This window comes from Periplaneta americana, chromosome 11, assembly GCF_040183065.1.
Source record: "Periplaneta americana isolate PAMFEO1 chromosome 11, P.americana_PAMFEO1_priV1, whole genome shotgun sequence".
NCBI classification, from domain to species: Eukaryota; Metazoa; Arthropoda; class Insecta; order Blattodea; family Blattidae; genus Periplaneta; species Periplaneta americana.
Window position 1 is genome coordinate 108,898,289 of NC_091127.1, and position 17,469 is coordinate 108,915,757.

General features: G+C 35.0%; 1 protein-coding gene across 12 annotated transcripts in view; it reads right to left on the bottom strand.

Moving 5' to 3' along the window:
* The window catches only part of osa (trithorax group protein osa), a 742,554-nt gene that overhangs the window by 117,048 nt on the left and 608,037 nt on the right, over nt 1-17,469 (bottom strand). The gene's annotated exons all lie outside the window — the stretch shown is intronic.

A 17,469-nucleotide genomic window follows, 5' to 3' on the forward strand; every position in this document is an offset into this window, starting at 1 on the left:
GGAGTGATTGACATTGATATCTAAACCACAACAGCCATCGGTTAAGATAACTTGAAATTTCCATTATCACTCCCATACAAAACTTGTTGCTAGGGAAACCATTCTTCATAACATAAAACTATACTGAAATATACTCATTCAGTGCACTTATTGTTACTTAGTTACCATTACAGTGCAGTTTTGCGAAGGCTTTGGAATAATATGGCTGTAAATTTTCAACGTAAAATATACTGAAAAACTCGCTCCCAACCTTGTATCATAATATACTATCACCCTGCAAGTGGGCAAACATCTGGTGGCAGTGGAAACTTAATTACACACAATAATTGCAATTAATACTATAATACACAATAATTAATAATAATAATAATAATAATAATAATAATAATAATAAGTTAAAATAACCTAATTAATGAGTGAACCTAATTTTTCCATTACTATAAAATAAAATCTATTTATATATATATAATAGATTTTATTTTATAATTGATAATCAACGATGCTTAATTATTACATTTTATTTTTATACCAAAATTCATATTTAATTCATTATATTTTATTTGCTGTTAATTTCCAGATCCTTGTGGTCATCCTTAATTAAGGCTGGACGATCTCTCTCTCTCTCTCTCTCTGTATACACACACAATTATTTATTTATTTATTTTACGATGTAGCATATATTTTTTGATAAGACTAATATGTTCCTTAAATATACATAAATGCTTGTTATGAAAAAACTATTTGATTTAAGTATTTTGTTAAGTCATATTTATGCATATTTGACCACTTTTATGTGATAACATATTTTAGTAATTCAATGGTCATATTCGGCAGAAGAAGTAAAGAACTTTTCTCATACAATTTCTTTCTTCCATGTTCATTTGAGATCTTAAATTTCTCAGAATTACATATCGCATTTTGTTTCCTGGAAAATGGTAAAATGTACCTTCTTCCCGTATTTCGTTTAAATTCACAACATGGACTTTACTCTTACGTACCAGTGAACAAATATGTTTATAGGCCTATTGTTTCGCGAGGAGACTTGTTTACTACAGTCATTTGTCATTTGCGTACATTCGTGATTAATCTACTATTTCTCACGTTTCCCTTGTGTTGTGTTTAACTATGGCAGGATATCCATTTCGTGAACAGGCAATTTAGGTTACTTGTTTGGTAGTGATTTAATTTCTTTTGGTTTAATTTTATTAAGATTATGAATTTGTGTATTAATAATGACAAGAGAATCTATTTTTCGTTATATATCTTTTAAAGGCTTTAAGTTAATTTTAAACTAATAATCCTTCAAAGCTATAAATAAAGATTACATTTCTTTAAGCTGATATGATTTTTATGTACGGTCGCGCGAATGGTAACGGACGCGAGGCTGCACGGTTGTATCAGATGGCGTTTCCAGACCGAAAGCAGCCGAGTCATCCAACATTTGCTGCTGTTTATCGTCGTTTTGGTGAGACAGGATCCGCAGCACCACAAACTGTGGATCGAGGAAGACCAAGAGTCACTCGTATGCCTGACAGGGAAGAACGCGTTTCACAGGTTTTTGCAGAAGATCCGGGGATCAGCACACGACAAGTGGCCCGAGTATGTGATGCATCTCCTACTACCGCATGGAGGGTACTTCACGACCAGCTCTTGTATCCTTATCGCCTTCAACGAGTACAGGGGTCTCTCGCCTGCCGATTACCCACCACGGGAGAAATTTTGCCAGGGTTTGTTACACAAATTGCCAATCTAACTTATTTACAGATGAGGCAACATTTGGAAGAGATAGAATTAGAAATTTCCACAAAAACAATTGTGGGCAGATGAAAATCCCCATGGTACAATTGAAGCTAGACACCAGCATCAGTTTAATATTAATGTGTGGGCTGGAATTGTAGGTGACCGTCTAGTAGGTCCGTATGTTCTCCCAGATGTCTTACGGGTGCTGTCTACAGGGACTTCATTCAGAACAATCTTCCAGCCTTGCTACAGGATGTGCCCTTGTAAATAAGAAGAAACATGTGGTGTATGCATGATGGGGCTCCAGCACATTTTAGCAACATTGTTCGACATGCACTGGCTGATATCTACCGTGACAGATGGATAGGTAGGGAAGGACAAATTCCATGGCCTGCACGTTCCCCCGACCTCAATCCTGTGGATTTTTTATCTGTGGGGCCATCTAAAACAATTTGTTTATGCAGCAGGCATTCCTAATGCAAAGACACTTCATCAACGTGTCATGGAAGCCTGCGAAACCTTTCCACACAGTGTGGGAGTATTTGAAATGGTGCGACAGTCCATGATCCGACGAGTGTGTCCGTGTGTGGACGCAAGAGGAGAACATTTTGAACATTTGTTATGGGTTTCTGAATTGATTAAAGTTGCAACACTTGCTACCAAGCTGACAATATGTAACAGATGTTTCATTATGATCTTTCATTAATAACTAAAAAACTAAGGATTTTTGGACATATGTTTATATGAATTTTTTCTTGTTTTGGTGTGAGGAACATAGCCCCAAGGTTTGTCAAAGACTTTCAAACACCCTGTATGTGTGTATATATGCCCTACATAAATGAACCTATAAATTTTACATTCTAGAAACGGCCTTCAAGCCAAGCAACCTACATTTAACCTTGACAGAAAAAAATAAGTAATGAAATATGAGGAACAGGGTTTCTTTCTACAATGAAATTATGAATAGAACATAACGATGTACAGAATTAGCTGTTATTAAAGTGCGTGAGGTTTGTGTTGGTACTGTGTTCTAGAAAAAGAAAGGAACTCTCCACCTGTTTCACTGAAAGGGGAAGGGGATGCAGCAGTTCGGGTAGGGTTGGGTATGTCATCTTACTGCTTTGTTCCTTAAACAGCTTATGCAAATCCTCAGATAGTTGTCAGTCAGCGGCAGACTGGTTAGTAATGTGCTGTAGTGTCAGCGAGTAATAATTTTATTGTGATACATTACTGTGCATTTTATTACAGTCACATTGGAAATGCAACAATTAGAAGATATCGTGTACTTAGTTCCGTTACTTAGTAGTGCTTACTTTCGTGGTTGCAATTTTTAAGCGGGTATTGGGAAAAGCATTGCAAAGTGGTGGACAGCAGATTGTGCTTAACGTCCATATTTTACGGATTAATGTGAGGCAATAAAAACAGAACATTTACAATAACTGTTGCGGAGATCATGGAGAGAAATACTGCTACTTCGGGTGTGTCCCGTCGTTCCTTATACAGATTGGTTAATCAGAAGAAGATATTGAACGAATTAGGAACAAAAGTGCGAAACCCAGGAAAGAAACGGACTAATAGGACACCGAAAAAGATTACTATCGATTTCTTCACCGCAGATACATTAATAGAACAACTTATTCTTTATTTTCCTCTACTTTTACAGATAGGCCTTGCACAAGATTTTGATACAGAAAAAGTTAATCAATGATAGTATATCAACAATGAGGCAAATATTGAAGCAAATGAATTTTCAGTAAGCTAAAAACGACCAAGGACAGAATTTTCTGAAATAAAGACCTGATGTTGTGACTAAACGATCACATCTTCTTAAGAAATGAGTTAGGGGCAAGTGGATGAATTATTATGTATATAGATAGAACTTGGATCAACGCTAATCATATAAAAAGTAAAATGTGGAAGTGTTAGAAATCCGATGGTGACAATTTTGCCTCGAAAGTACCATTAGGAAATTGACACAGGTTTATAATTCTCCATATTCGTCTGAATTCATTCTGAATGCCCTCCTTTGTTTTCAAGTCAACAAAGGACTAACGCGAGAAAATGAACATTGCCGTTTTCAAGGATTGGTTCATAAATAAACTTCTTTCAAACAATCCACAAAATAGTATTATAGTTACCATCAAACTGAATTAAATAAAGGTCCAGTATTATCGTGAAAAAAAAAAAAAAAAACTTTAAATTCAAATTCGCTTAAGAGAGAATAACATTGAATTTGATTTTAGAGCCACCAAGGTAGTTTTATACAAACTCATTAAAATAAAAAAAAACCCGAACTTAAAAAGTAAGAAACGAAATGTAGCCTTTAAATTAAATATTATGAGATTATTATTATTATATTATTATTATTATTATTATTATTATTATTATTATTCGAAATAGCATTGTCAAATATCGGTGCAGAAAATTGTAAAGCTGCATGTGAATACGTAGAAAAAGAGGAAATAGTTTAATGGGAGAGGGACGGATTGGTTTATCAAGTCATCCACCAATTCGTAATTAACTTGGAGTATTCAAATAGTGAAAATGCTTGGTACCAAGAAGAGGAATCCGCCGCTGATATCTCCATTCCCCTAGTATACGGTCCGATGCCTGAGACAACAGCGCTATGAGGTGAGCAAGTATCTCTCTCTCTTTCTAAAATGCTGTGCCAAGTAAAACCTCATGGACTTCAGGTTGCACGCCAACTGCCACCACTATTTGCAATACACAGCTTAACGGCTCCATTCGTCAAACTTTACGAGAAACGAGTGAGAATTCCGATCGTCAGCTGAGTGACAGAGCAAGTGGAATGATTGACATTAGTTATGTTGTGTCGCTGTTAAAAGAATCACTGCTCAGAAAGAATTAAGTGAAATGCTATTGGGAGAAGTAACAAATCTAGATTCAATTAAAAGAATATAATAAAGATGGTGGTTGCGAAAACTTGTAACTAGGCCAGCAACTGTCACTATTTCTAACCAACAATTCCCTACATCACAAGGGTCGTACAAATGAGAATCTCTTACATAAGAGGATGTTATAAAGATCTGGAATAAGTGCTCATCCATCTACACCAGCGGTGATCAAAGCGGTGTCGTGATTACATCGTATAATCACAGCCATTCAAACGAGTACGAGGAGTTTCCTGTATATTGCTGTGTGTTTCATTCACGTACTGAAGGCAAGCAGTGGCGGTATCATGTCGCTCTACAAACTCTGTCTCTACAAGCAGTAAGAGATGGTTTCGTAAAAAATGAGAACTTTTTTGTTGTTCTGGCGGACAAAATGTAATATATGTTTACTTTGCTCAACGGCTCAATTACGAGTAAATAGAAATATTAATTGCCACGCTGAATAATGTATTATTATTATTATTATTATTATTATTATTATTATTATTACTACTACTGACCACTAAGTGTTTCTGTAAGTCTTCTGTACGTGCATGAATATTGATATATTTTTTATCTTCTCCCTAGAAAGATAAATTTATTACATTGATTGATTAAAGTTCTCGTTAACACTTTGTTAAAAACATAACATTTACTCTGTCACACGTTAAAAGTGTTAAAATTGTTAAAAAGGTATTTACCTTCGACAGACGGCCCGTTTCGACGCTATTTGTCGTCGTCTTCAGTGTCTCAGTGGTTCAAGAGACACTGAAGACGACGACAAATAGCGTCGAAACGGGCCGTCTGTCGAAGGTAAATACCTTTTTAACAATTTTAACACTTTTAACGTGTGACAGAGTAAATTTTATGTTTTTAAAATTATTAGGTTTTATCTCAATTTTAATCTTTTTAATCTTTCGATGAGGGTAACTATTTGCCAAAGAACTGTTATGTGCCAGGGATTGACATGTCTTAAATCATAGCCAGGAAGAGAAAGATGAGATAAATGTAGGGAAGTCAGCTATCTAATGGGGTTTGAAATATCTCGTGCTCTAAAACCTTTTAATAGAACAGAATTTCTCTAAAGAGTAATGATTAAAATAGCTTAAATAACTTGTCCATAAGAAGTTTTTAATTTTGAAAAACTACGAATTTCTCGACTAAATATCGAGAGAAGAATTTAGAAAATTCGTGATTATAGTCAAGAGGAAGGTTAAAAAAGGAAGCAAGAAAAATCGTATATTATTCACTGGCTCTTGATGACAGCAGTGACGATTTTTATCCGCGGGATTGATCAAGATATTAGTACAGGAACCACCACTGGTTGTAGTTTTCATTCCAAGTACCTTTCCTCCGTCTTCTTACTTGATAGACTATCTGTCGCATGTAATCACTGCAGCTCGAGTTTTGGTCACCGCTGATCTACATATATTACCATTATACTACATTTTATTTCTATGGTGATTCAACGCATCATTACTCTTCACTAAGTCATATTCAGTCCAGACTATTCCGAGATGACAGCACTTATTACATGGACATATAATACTCTCGTGATGTGAGGTTAGCACGGCGTCTCCCCTACATCTAAAATATCGTATCGTTAAGCTAACAGCGTATAAACGTCATAACATGACAAATTTGAACCCCTTCATAAAACAATATCATAAAACACCGGTTCTTAGTCTGACAGAAACAGTAGGTCCGATTGATGTGTTAAAAATACTGATAGAGAGAATGATTTTCAATCTTCATATTTACTGCGGTTATGAGATTATTATTAAGATTCAATAAGAGCTTTAAGGCTAAATGCCTCCATTACATATCGAGAGCATCGTACCAGAAGGGCGTACCAACAAATGCATCGTTATTGAAATATTTTAATGGAACCTATTTATGTTTGAAAACAAACGTTTAAGAATTAAAATGGGCATGAGAAAGAATCAAAGACAAGGACAGGAAAAATTATTCTATATTTAAATGGTCCTAATGTAAAGTTGCTGTTTTGTTGATACGCTCTTCTGGCATGATGCCCTCGATATTCAAATGATGTGTTATCAAACACTGCCTTATGTCAAAGGATTTAAAAACCATTCAGGAATCCGCAGTTTCCAACAAGAGTACGAGACTAGAAAACAAATTAACTTTAAAATTTCAATAGCCAATGCATGAAAAAATGGAACATAGGTCTACTATAATGTCCAGAAAAGTATTCAATCCCAAGTAAACTTTACGAATTTGTTTAGAATGTAAGATCCGCATTCCCAACGTACGCTGATCATGATCGCTGAGTGCAACAACAACACAGATTGAGATGCTTAAAATACATCGAATCAGGCCAACTCTCAACGAAGAACACTTCCTCACTTCCCAGAACACAATAAAAAGGAATAGCTATAGCGATAAATTTTCGAATCATTTCGAAGAAAGAAACAAATATGGCGCAAGGTAGTTGAACCTCATCACCACTGGGTAATAATGATACTGACAACACTTAAAATGCAACATGCCACGCTCGCTCAAGAGGATTCAGCCACGTGTTTAGTGACGTAAGCAGCAGTAGTAGCAATAGAAACGCTGCATGCAAAATGTATAGGGTTCAAATGTGAGTCTGCATCGTAATATTAGGCACGTGGATTAAAACTTGAGCAAAGCAAAGCATTCACTTCCGGTATTACGTTGGTCCCACTCCAAGCTCTCGTGGTATCATCTGCCAAATGTTTGTAGGTCAAGATCTTGTCCCGCGGTTTAATGACAGGTTCCCCTTTATTTGAGCATCTCTGTCTCTCTCACGGCGAGCGCATCCTTTTTCCAACATCACAGAGCAGGCTGCCGTCTGGGCGTCAGTCGCACGCTCAGCTGAACGCCCCCACACCCACAGCCTCCCCTCCACAACCAAGCTCTATGAAGGTCGCCGACCCAACATTCCTCACTCTCTTTACTAACACACACAAATCAGCTGATCTGATAAACTGTCCTAACGTTAGAAAAATGCACCACGCAGCTTCGACAAAGCATCCCGTTCCTTTTTAGCACTGTCTAACTCTAACTCAATCGGAAAAAGGCAGTCAAAACTTGCCTCAAAATTCTTCCCCCTCTTTAATCTTCATAGTAGGAAGTTATTATTCTTCTTTTTCTTCTTCAGTCCTGGATTATACCACATTTTATCTTTTGAATCCAAGCCGAGTAGATTCATATCGGCCGCTTGAAGGCACGATCTTAGATTAGAATTCCATTTAGCGTACGGATATATTATTGTCTCAGCTGTCGATATTGTGTCATGTGTCTTAGGCAGAGATCCCACATCAAGCTGAATCCACGTTACGGGAGTCGTGTTACGTGTTCACCTATACCTAGTGTTCTAGTACATCAAGCGAAAAAAGACAGGACAGACGACAAACATAATTACTTTTATTTTCGACGTCTTTCAGTATTAATTTTTTTTCCTCATGATACCATCTACTGAAAAACATTACGATTGTGTAAAACTCATTTAGAAAACATATTAATATGCACAATGTATGAAGTGATTTACACAAAATGATTTAGGATGATGATGATGATGATGATGATGATGATTATTATTATTATTATTATTATTATTATTATTATTATTCATTTATTATTAATTGTATTTTTATTAGTTGTCTTTATTATTTGTCATTATTGAGTGTAATTAGTTATCACTGCCACCGGGTATATACCCATTTGCAGTGTGAATACATACATACAAATTACTATTTAGATACTTTATTGACATGTAACAACAGAAGGTAACAAACAATAATACTCATGACTCGTGACAAAAAATAAACGTTGTAATTTTTACAATTATTACAATTCGTATTTATATGGAAAAACATATTGCTTATCACATTCCGCAAAATATTAAGATGTGTCATTCTTCAGGAAGTAGACCTTGATTAGTGACATCTGTCCCTATTGATAGCGCTTAAGATTTATTAATAATAAATAGGCACTTTTCTTCGCGGCCTAATGTAACAAAAAGCGTTATCATTTTTGAAATATATATTAACGTAATTAGATAATCCTGCTCTTTTCCATTTCTGTAACGTGAGAGTACCAGTAGCCTAACGTTTCCTGACGTAGAATGAGTATTTTCACTGCATTCCTATTGCATGCTGCAATAGCAGAGAGACAACGATGTCCACTCTTCTACCATCAACACCCATTTACAGGGGAGTGGCCTTCTGATTTACATACATCTATAGTAATTTGAGAATTATGAACCAATATTACAAATATTCACACGTTGCGGTATTTTCTAGTCACGTGGTCAGCACTCAGCATAATGTAAGCGTAAGACATGAGGAACACAGCACATAAAAGGATGAAAAAGAAGATAGAGCTCAGTTTTCTGGCCGGTAATCGAAGCTGGTCTTCTGGATTTGTAGCTATAAGAGCTATCGCTTCGGTCACAGTGAACTCCATTCTCTAATTATAATTATACTGCTTTTTGTTTAGTCAACTGTCCAAAGACAGATCGGAACTTCATAAGTGACACCAATAAGGCATATTATTAAGTAGATAAATAATGCATATCCCAGTTTAAATGTTAGAGCATCACTGCACCCATATTTCAGTATTTGTCTCTCAGCACAAAGCCTGCCTCTACTTATCAAGGTTCGAGTTAACAACTGTTAACGATATGTCAGTATGCAATTCCAAAGACTACTAATGCAAAGCTTAAGAGTACGTGGCACTAAATGTCTTGGGTGCGTGCAGGAAGCGAGAGGCGATACTGGATTTGTCGGAGCTCGTTCCGAGAACCGCCGCGAAGAAAGCTGGGATCGGCGATTAGCTCACCGGGTTTTCCATGTCTACGGAGAAGGTGGCGATAAATTCAAGCATGGATAGTATCTCGGACCCTCTTTCAGTTTTCTGAATCGCATGGGTAAAACTCCAAAGCCGCTGGGGGTTCGGGTTTCCCATTAAACGAAGTAATGTATAAAGATTAATTTAATTACTATTGTGATGGTGAAAAAAAAAAATGATTTCAAGATCCTCACGTTTACAACTACTGTACTCTAATAACAAGAAAGTTACTATGGTTATGCTGCTGACCGTAGTGCAGCGATTTCTCCTTACTGGACAAATTCAATTCATATTAGAAAGTCAATTTATCTGGAAATTATGTATAATATTAAATGTAACTTAATATAAAATTAACGGATTTTTATCTCAAACTAAACACACACATACACGTGGTGAACTAGACCAAATCAAAGCAAACTATTTTCTTTGTAGTTTCTTCTATTAAGGAGAATGTTGACAAAATGAAAACTGTCTAGTTCCTATCGCGAAAAAAAATATTTCTTGTGAGAAATTAATCGCTAAATTTTATGTAGGATTATTTTTTATCGTTGCAGTTTATAATTTCAAATGCAATGAAAAGGTCCTTTAAAGGAATATCGGTCGCCACTTTTAAAACGTTCTCGTTTCTTAAAGGATTATCAATCGCGTTATAATGTACGTGTTTTCACAGAAGCAAGGTTTAAGTCCTAACTGAAAAGGCGGGGATATTCTTAACGGTCTCAATTTACACCTAGACAACTTTTAAATGCCGATTTTCGTAAAAAGAAAAACGTATCAGGTATGAATTACTTTACTTATAAATTGTGCAAACTGATTGCTTTAAATTTTCAATTTTTAAATTGGACCAATCAATGTCTAACTTTTTGGATTATAAAGATGCTTTTTCGTGTGCTATTCAGAAAACGAAATTTTTATCAACAGTAATCTCACTAGAGGTTTTGATTTAACTAGAGAAAATCAAAACTCGACTGGGATTTAACTGACTATTACACGATTAGAAAAAAAGTATATAAAGGTTAGAAGTAACGAAGTACTCCAATACAATAAAATATTAATTGACTTACGAAAATAAAACTGTCTTCAAATGTATTATTGTACCATCTCAACATATTACGCTAGATGGCAGTATTGTGTTATGATTAACTGTTTTCTTGTTATCAGTTCTGCCATCTATGGAATCTTCATTGACCTCTGTGGACGGTTACTAGTCAAGAAGGCTTTGTTGATTCAGTTTCATTTTTATTAAAACAGTTGCATTCCACTTCAATTATCCTGATCCCAGTAATCAACGTCATTTGACAGATGATTTTAAAAAAATCTTCGTATTAAACAATCTCTGATACGTGACTATCCATAAAATCATATAGCAGAAGCTATAACATAACCTAAATAATATAAACAAGTGTTAGAAAAGTTTTAATTAGGGATGATGAAATAAACAAGAAAAGTTTTAATTAAGAATGATGAAATATAAAATAAACGTGAATAATTTTAAAAGAAATAATTATTTAAAGTACAATTTTCAAATTTGAATGTTTGTGGTTGGTGGTTCAGTTGATGTGTATATTGACGTGTGCGTAAAAGAAGTGGAACTCGTTGATGTACATGGTGTATTCCTCAACTTATTCAGTATTTCCGAATGGTGTTCTTCATTTATTTGTAAAGGTTTTCAGAGAAGACGCATAGCTATGACCAGTGATCTTTATTAATTCTTGTTCTTGAATGTCAATCAGAGTCATATTTGAAACTGCTGTGCATCGACTGGAGTGGTTTGTAATTTTATGCAGTACAGTTTGAAATGTTTGCAAACAAAGAAACAAATGCTAGGGAAGCGATAAAATTAAACAAATGCTAGAGAAGCGATAAAATTAAACAAATGCTAGGGACACGATAAAATTGTGCGATAGACAGCCATGATTGGTTGAAAGACGTTCTTTCGTATCGTTTTATTGGTCAAAAGTAGTATGACGTAGTAGAAGTGTAATAGTCATTATAAAGCAGTCAGGATTGTAACTCCATGGTCTGTTCCTATCATATCATAATGCAACAATCTTAGAAGTCTCGAGATAGATCGACCTTGACTTCATTCAGAAACTAAAGTTTTCACATTTCACACTTCTAAACTGGAAGTCTACGTAGTTTCTTATTAATTGTAGGCCTACATATCAGTTTTCTTTCAAATTGTTATGAGAGTTCCTGTGTTATTTCATTAGTATTCTAATGATTCATTCTGTAACAGCCTCTCTCTCTCTCTCTCTCTCTCTCTCTCTCTCTCTCTCTCTCTCTCTCTCTCTTCGAATTTCATTTCGGCTGAAGTTATTGTTTTCATCATGCTTCCAATGCAAATTTCGCTTCAAGGTATAAAATGTAGGAATTGTCACTGTATTGCATATTTTATATCTGATGTTTGTTTTTACTACGGCTTGGTTTCAAGATATGAATTATCCCAACATCTTTACGAAATTATCTCAGTATATTCTTCTCTCTCGTAATGGAAATCCAGATAGTTGAGCCTGGAGATGAAAGCATAGGCATGCGACGTATTTTTTATCGAATGGATAGTACAGTATCGATTGACGCTGGAATCAAGCCATGACACATGAAAGTAGATACTTGAAGAATTTGGTGAGCAATGGCGGGAAGATTTTCTTTGGCTATTTCAGTTTCCCTTCGTATCATGTTAGCGACCATAGTATTAATTAGGCCTCACATGAAGGAAGGAAATGAGAAGAGAATTAGGAGAAGGGGAATGAGGAGATGAAGTGGGAAATTTGATTCGTCACTTGACATGATGAGGACGTTTCCTATGATAATGTGGTCTCTCGATACAATACGTATGCAAAACATCACCAACAGGAAAGTGACTTCGTAAGCAGAAAATTGTTTTCCTATTTTAGAGCGGCAGTGACATTTCGATTCTGTAAATAGATAATTATGCATTAAAATAGGGGCCAACTCGAGAATGATTTATTGACTCTATTTAAAATTATTAGTCACGAAGATGCATACTTTTTCATGTAGCGAATAATATCAGTGCTTGTACTTTACTTTCTTGAACTACCAAAATAGACACACTCATAATTAAGATAAAATTTCCATAATAAGAAATTGCTAACACAAAAACGATAGAGGATAAAATAAATTATAAGAGATTGTCATTATAAACATAGAAACTATGAAAACGAAACAAACTGTCTTGGGAAGAATTTGTCTCACAGATGGACGTGTTCCTAACAACAAAACATTAAAAAATTTCATATAAACATGGTCCTGAAAGGAGTTTATCCTTACATTGACTTCTGAAGAGCAGTCAACTCACTTTGCTTTCATGTTCTAACTTTTTTTTAAATAGGCCATGAGATTTGTTTTCCTTTGATTGCCATCATATTGGTCCCTATTTCTTACAATTGACAGAAGTCAGATATCAGCGGTTTCTCAGGAACGAATTGCACCATTTAATGGATGATGTACAGGCCAGTTACTTTATGGTGACAGCTCCGGCCTGGAGACGCAGTGGTTTGGGCGAGTTCACTGTTTGTTCGTAGAGGTGTTCATTCTAGTCTTCCCCTGGCTGCGTTAGCGGTCACATCTCGGGAGCGTTAGTGTGGGCGTACAGTCGCACTAAGGACATACTACACCATCACGTCTTGTGTGTTGCAATTTAGTGTGTTTGTTACGTACGTTTCATTTAGATACTTAAATAGTCGTAGTGTTTCTGTTTTGTATTGTTTAATGTGTAGTATATTGTCTAGATTCACTGCTATTTCCTGTTTGTGAAAATGCTGCCTGTTAGAAGCAAACTGAAAAGTCGGGTATAGCATTCGCAGTCGCGAGAAGTCGAGAGCAACATGTAGCGCTTTATGAAGATACCGTCGGAAGAAAAAACGTAACAAATGTTGGAAAACTTGTAGCAGAGGTTACTGCTGTGTCCGAGAGTAGTGTTAGCCAAATAATAAGGGAGACTAAAGACATTGATTCCTGGGCTCTATACCTAGGCCTAATCTTTTTTGACGTTCTGAGAGAGTGTATCCCAAATGAGTTTAAACAAATATGAAACACTCCAGGAGCTTTCAATAAGTACGCCAAAGCATGGAATGTAGACTCAGGGGCTGAATCGACACAGTAGGGGGCCCATCTTGGAAATTTTTGTAGTACATTTTTGTAATAAATTTCTTAGTATCACTTGTACTATGAGCTTGTTTGTTAGCAATATAGTAGCGTAACTCTGAAACTAAACATTTTCAGGATCATGTTTATATGCAAGTTTTTCAATGTTTTGTTGTTAGCAATACGTCCTCAAAATATTTGCCACCAATTTGCATACACCCTATATAGGCCTAGATCAAGGCCAAACACTTAAACCTAAGAATCTGAATGTATAGTGTCTATAAGATAGTGAACATTTTCTAATTATTATGAGAACCTTTGGAAGGATGGTAATTTCGAACAGGTAGATTGTAATTCTGACATTTGTGAAGTTATGAAATCTAAAAGAACTTGAAATGGCCTTGTACAGTCTTAGAAAAATGTTTTGTCACACAGATACTTTATAAGTTCCAAAAATGAGGCAGTGGGCATGATCAGAGGACGAGCGACTTGGTTCACAAGAGAACGACTAGCTGAGGTAATAAAATTAGTTTTGTTTCGTTGTATGTCTGATCATGCGCACTGCTTCCTTTCTGGGACTTATAAAGTATCTATGCGACAAAACTTTTTTCTAAGGTTGTACAAATTAAAGAATGGAAAGAACCAAGGGAAACAACAATTCACCTTCGGAGTTCCAAGGAAAGACAATTCGCCTTCGGAATTATATAGGGTGAGTAACAAGTATGGAACTATGCTTGTAACTTTCTCATTTCTAATTTTATGAAGAAACTATTTGTAAGCTTATAAAAGTTGTAGGGTATCAAAGAAGGAATACTTCGAACATGTTTTCAAATACTATGTTTTTCATTTATGAAGGGTGTGCCAATGAGTCTGTTTTTTTTTTAATGGTAGGCCTACCATGTACTTTTGTCCCATTTTTGGATTCTTGAGGTCTCAGTACGTACATAATATATATATATATATATATATATATATATATATATATATATTTACCATTTATAAATTACTACTTCTTTTGATGACAATGTATGTGCAATGAACAAAGGAAAATTTTAATGCTTCAGTACATCAACTTGAGGAGGCTTTGGATTAAATAATTGCAAACAAAAGCTAATAGAAACAAACACCTGCAGTATGTATAACAAAGTTTGCGCTCAGTGGGTGCCACATTTTTGAACTACTGACTGTGAGCACAAAGCCGAATGTATCTGCCAACAGAACCTCAGGCATTATGAAGTAGGTGATCAGTTCTTGCGTTGCGTTGTGACAGGTGCCATACTCCCGTCGATCCAGCATGAAATTAAAACATACCTCGCCCTAAAACCTCAAGTTGTCAGAAAATGCAGGGAAAGTCGTGCAATTTTTTTTTTCGCTCCAATGCTAATGAAATTTCTAAAGCGTATACAAATGATCAACAGCCAGCGTCATAAAACACCTTCGATCATCTCAGACAAAATATCAAGAATAAACGTCCACGCCTTTTGACAAGAAATATTATTTTACTCCATGACAGTGTTCCCGCTCACATTGCCGAATCAATAGGGGACGAGAAGCAAAGGATCCACACCTAGCCGCGAAACCAGGTGGCCCGGGTTCGATTCCCGGTCGGGGCAAGTTACCTGGTTGAGATTTTTCCGGGGTTTTCCCTCAACCCAATATGAGAAAATGCTGGGTAACTTTCAATGTTGGACCCCGGACTCATTTCACCGGCATTATCACCTCCATATCATTCAGACGCTAAATAACCTAGATGTTGATAAATCGTCGTAAAATAACCTACTAAAAATAAAAAAGAAGCAAAGGTTTCGCTATGAAACACTACCACACACTCCTTACAGCCCAGACTTATCTGTAAGCGATTTCCACATATTGGAAGATTTGAAGAAAGGCCTGAAGGGAACCACATTTCCATCTACGAAACGGTGCAAAATGCTGTTAAACATTGGTTCACCTCCAGGCCACAGGTATTCTATAATACCGACATCCGTCATCTGATATCACAATAATAACTTTTACCCTAAATCATATAATAAAAAAGGACAACATACAAAACTATACCAAATTTCTAGGACCTTTTATAGACTCAAGTTTAACATGGGAAAAACATATCGAATATATCGACGGCTTAATGTCAAAGAACACTAACTCCAAAATCACTAGTTTACAGGAGAGGCAAAAAACAGTTTAATTGTGTACATTTTCTTATGTTACTGCTTTAATTTAAGAGATATGTTGATAAAATTTAAACCATATGTAGAGAATATAACCCTAAGGACAATACAATACACATTTTCTAGAAATATTTAATATTGTCTTAAAAATTAACACATTTTGGAGATAGTGTTCTTTGTTACTAACATGAAGCGTTCAATTTTGTAGATTGAAATCAAAATTTCGGCATTTATTTTTAACATTAACACTTTAATAAAAAATTATAGATCTATTTGACAATGCAAATTAATAAATTTAACTTATTGTGGTGAGCAGCAATTATCATATTTCTTCTTCTTTATAAAGGAACATTATCTAAACTCAAAACATATTAGCATTTTTATAAAAGTACCAGTTAATATTATTTATAAAGCATAAAAGTATAATATTAGCATTAGTAGTTCAATTTATACTATTATCTGAAATAATAATTTTAACAGTGCACTTATAAAATTATAAAAAAAAGCAAAGTTATCTTCATATTTACACTGCATTTTAAAACAAGAGTGTTTTTAAATAGTTGCTAATGTTACTTTAATTTACCACAGCTGATGAGGGGTTTGGACGAAAAAGTTATTTAACTAGTGATCGATTTATTTTCAAAAATAGCAAAGCCTACAAATTCAGTTGATTTAAAAGTCTATCTGCACATAATGAAAAGAAAATACACACTTAACTCAGAATTTATGCCCTAAATGACATTGAATAAAATTATAATCTGAATATATTATATTTTATTTGATTCAGTATTTTATGTTTTGAATAGTATCAATATCCATACCTCTCATATAAAACTTTAAAATTTCCTCTTAATTTTATAATCACTCATTGCTCTTCATTTTGAGATTCTTCTACTACGATTTCCTGTTCTCCATTTTTAAGCTGGTGTAAAAGAAATGGTAATTTCCTGGTATAATGTTCTGTTTACACAGTTGCAATACATTTTTCATTTGATAATCTTGTAGATTTTCAGTGCCCCATGATGCTTTGGTTTAAGCTGAAGATTATCCAGCCTAAATCCAAGTGTAATCTTCCTCTGTACCTTGAATTTATGGAATTCTTAAGCATAATTGTATTTAAAAAATATATGTTCACTGTCACATTTCCGATACTGGAACCACACTATATCCAGCCATCTTACAATGTTTTCATTAGTGTCAACTTTCTTGTTCTTTATTAATGACTTCTGAATTTCTCTTACATCATTACATCACTCTGTTCCACTTCTATTTTTGACACAGCTCTAACTATATAGTATATCACCCTGATGGATCAAATATTTCTGTATATTTTGCTGTTTTTTTTTTCTATGTGCGCATGGACTGTGTCCATTTGTGAATGTCCTCGTTAAAAAAAAAAATGTTCAATTTGAGGTACGTCCAAAACATTCCCAGTGAAGAGGAGCATGGTTGATATAAGCACATTCCGGTTTTGTCTTCCACAGGTATCGGACATGAATCAGACAGAAACTTTTACCATTCTGCAGTTTTTTCATTTGAGCAAAGAGACATGATGGTACCTCTGCAGCTCCCCTTTCTGCAATTCCCTCATTCTATATAAAATTTTCAGCTGTTCTGATGGCTAAATCATACACGATCAAAATACAGCTAATAATCTAAGTTTATAAAACACTAATTCCTTTTTAACATTTGGACTATAACGCACAGCTTCGAAATCAAATTTA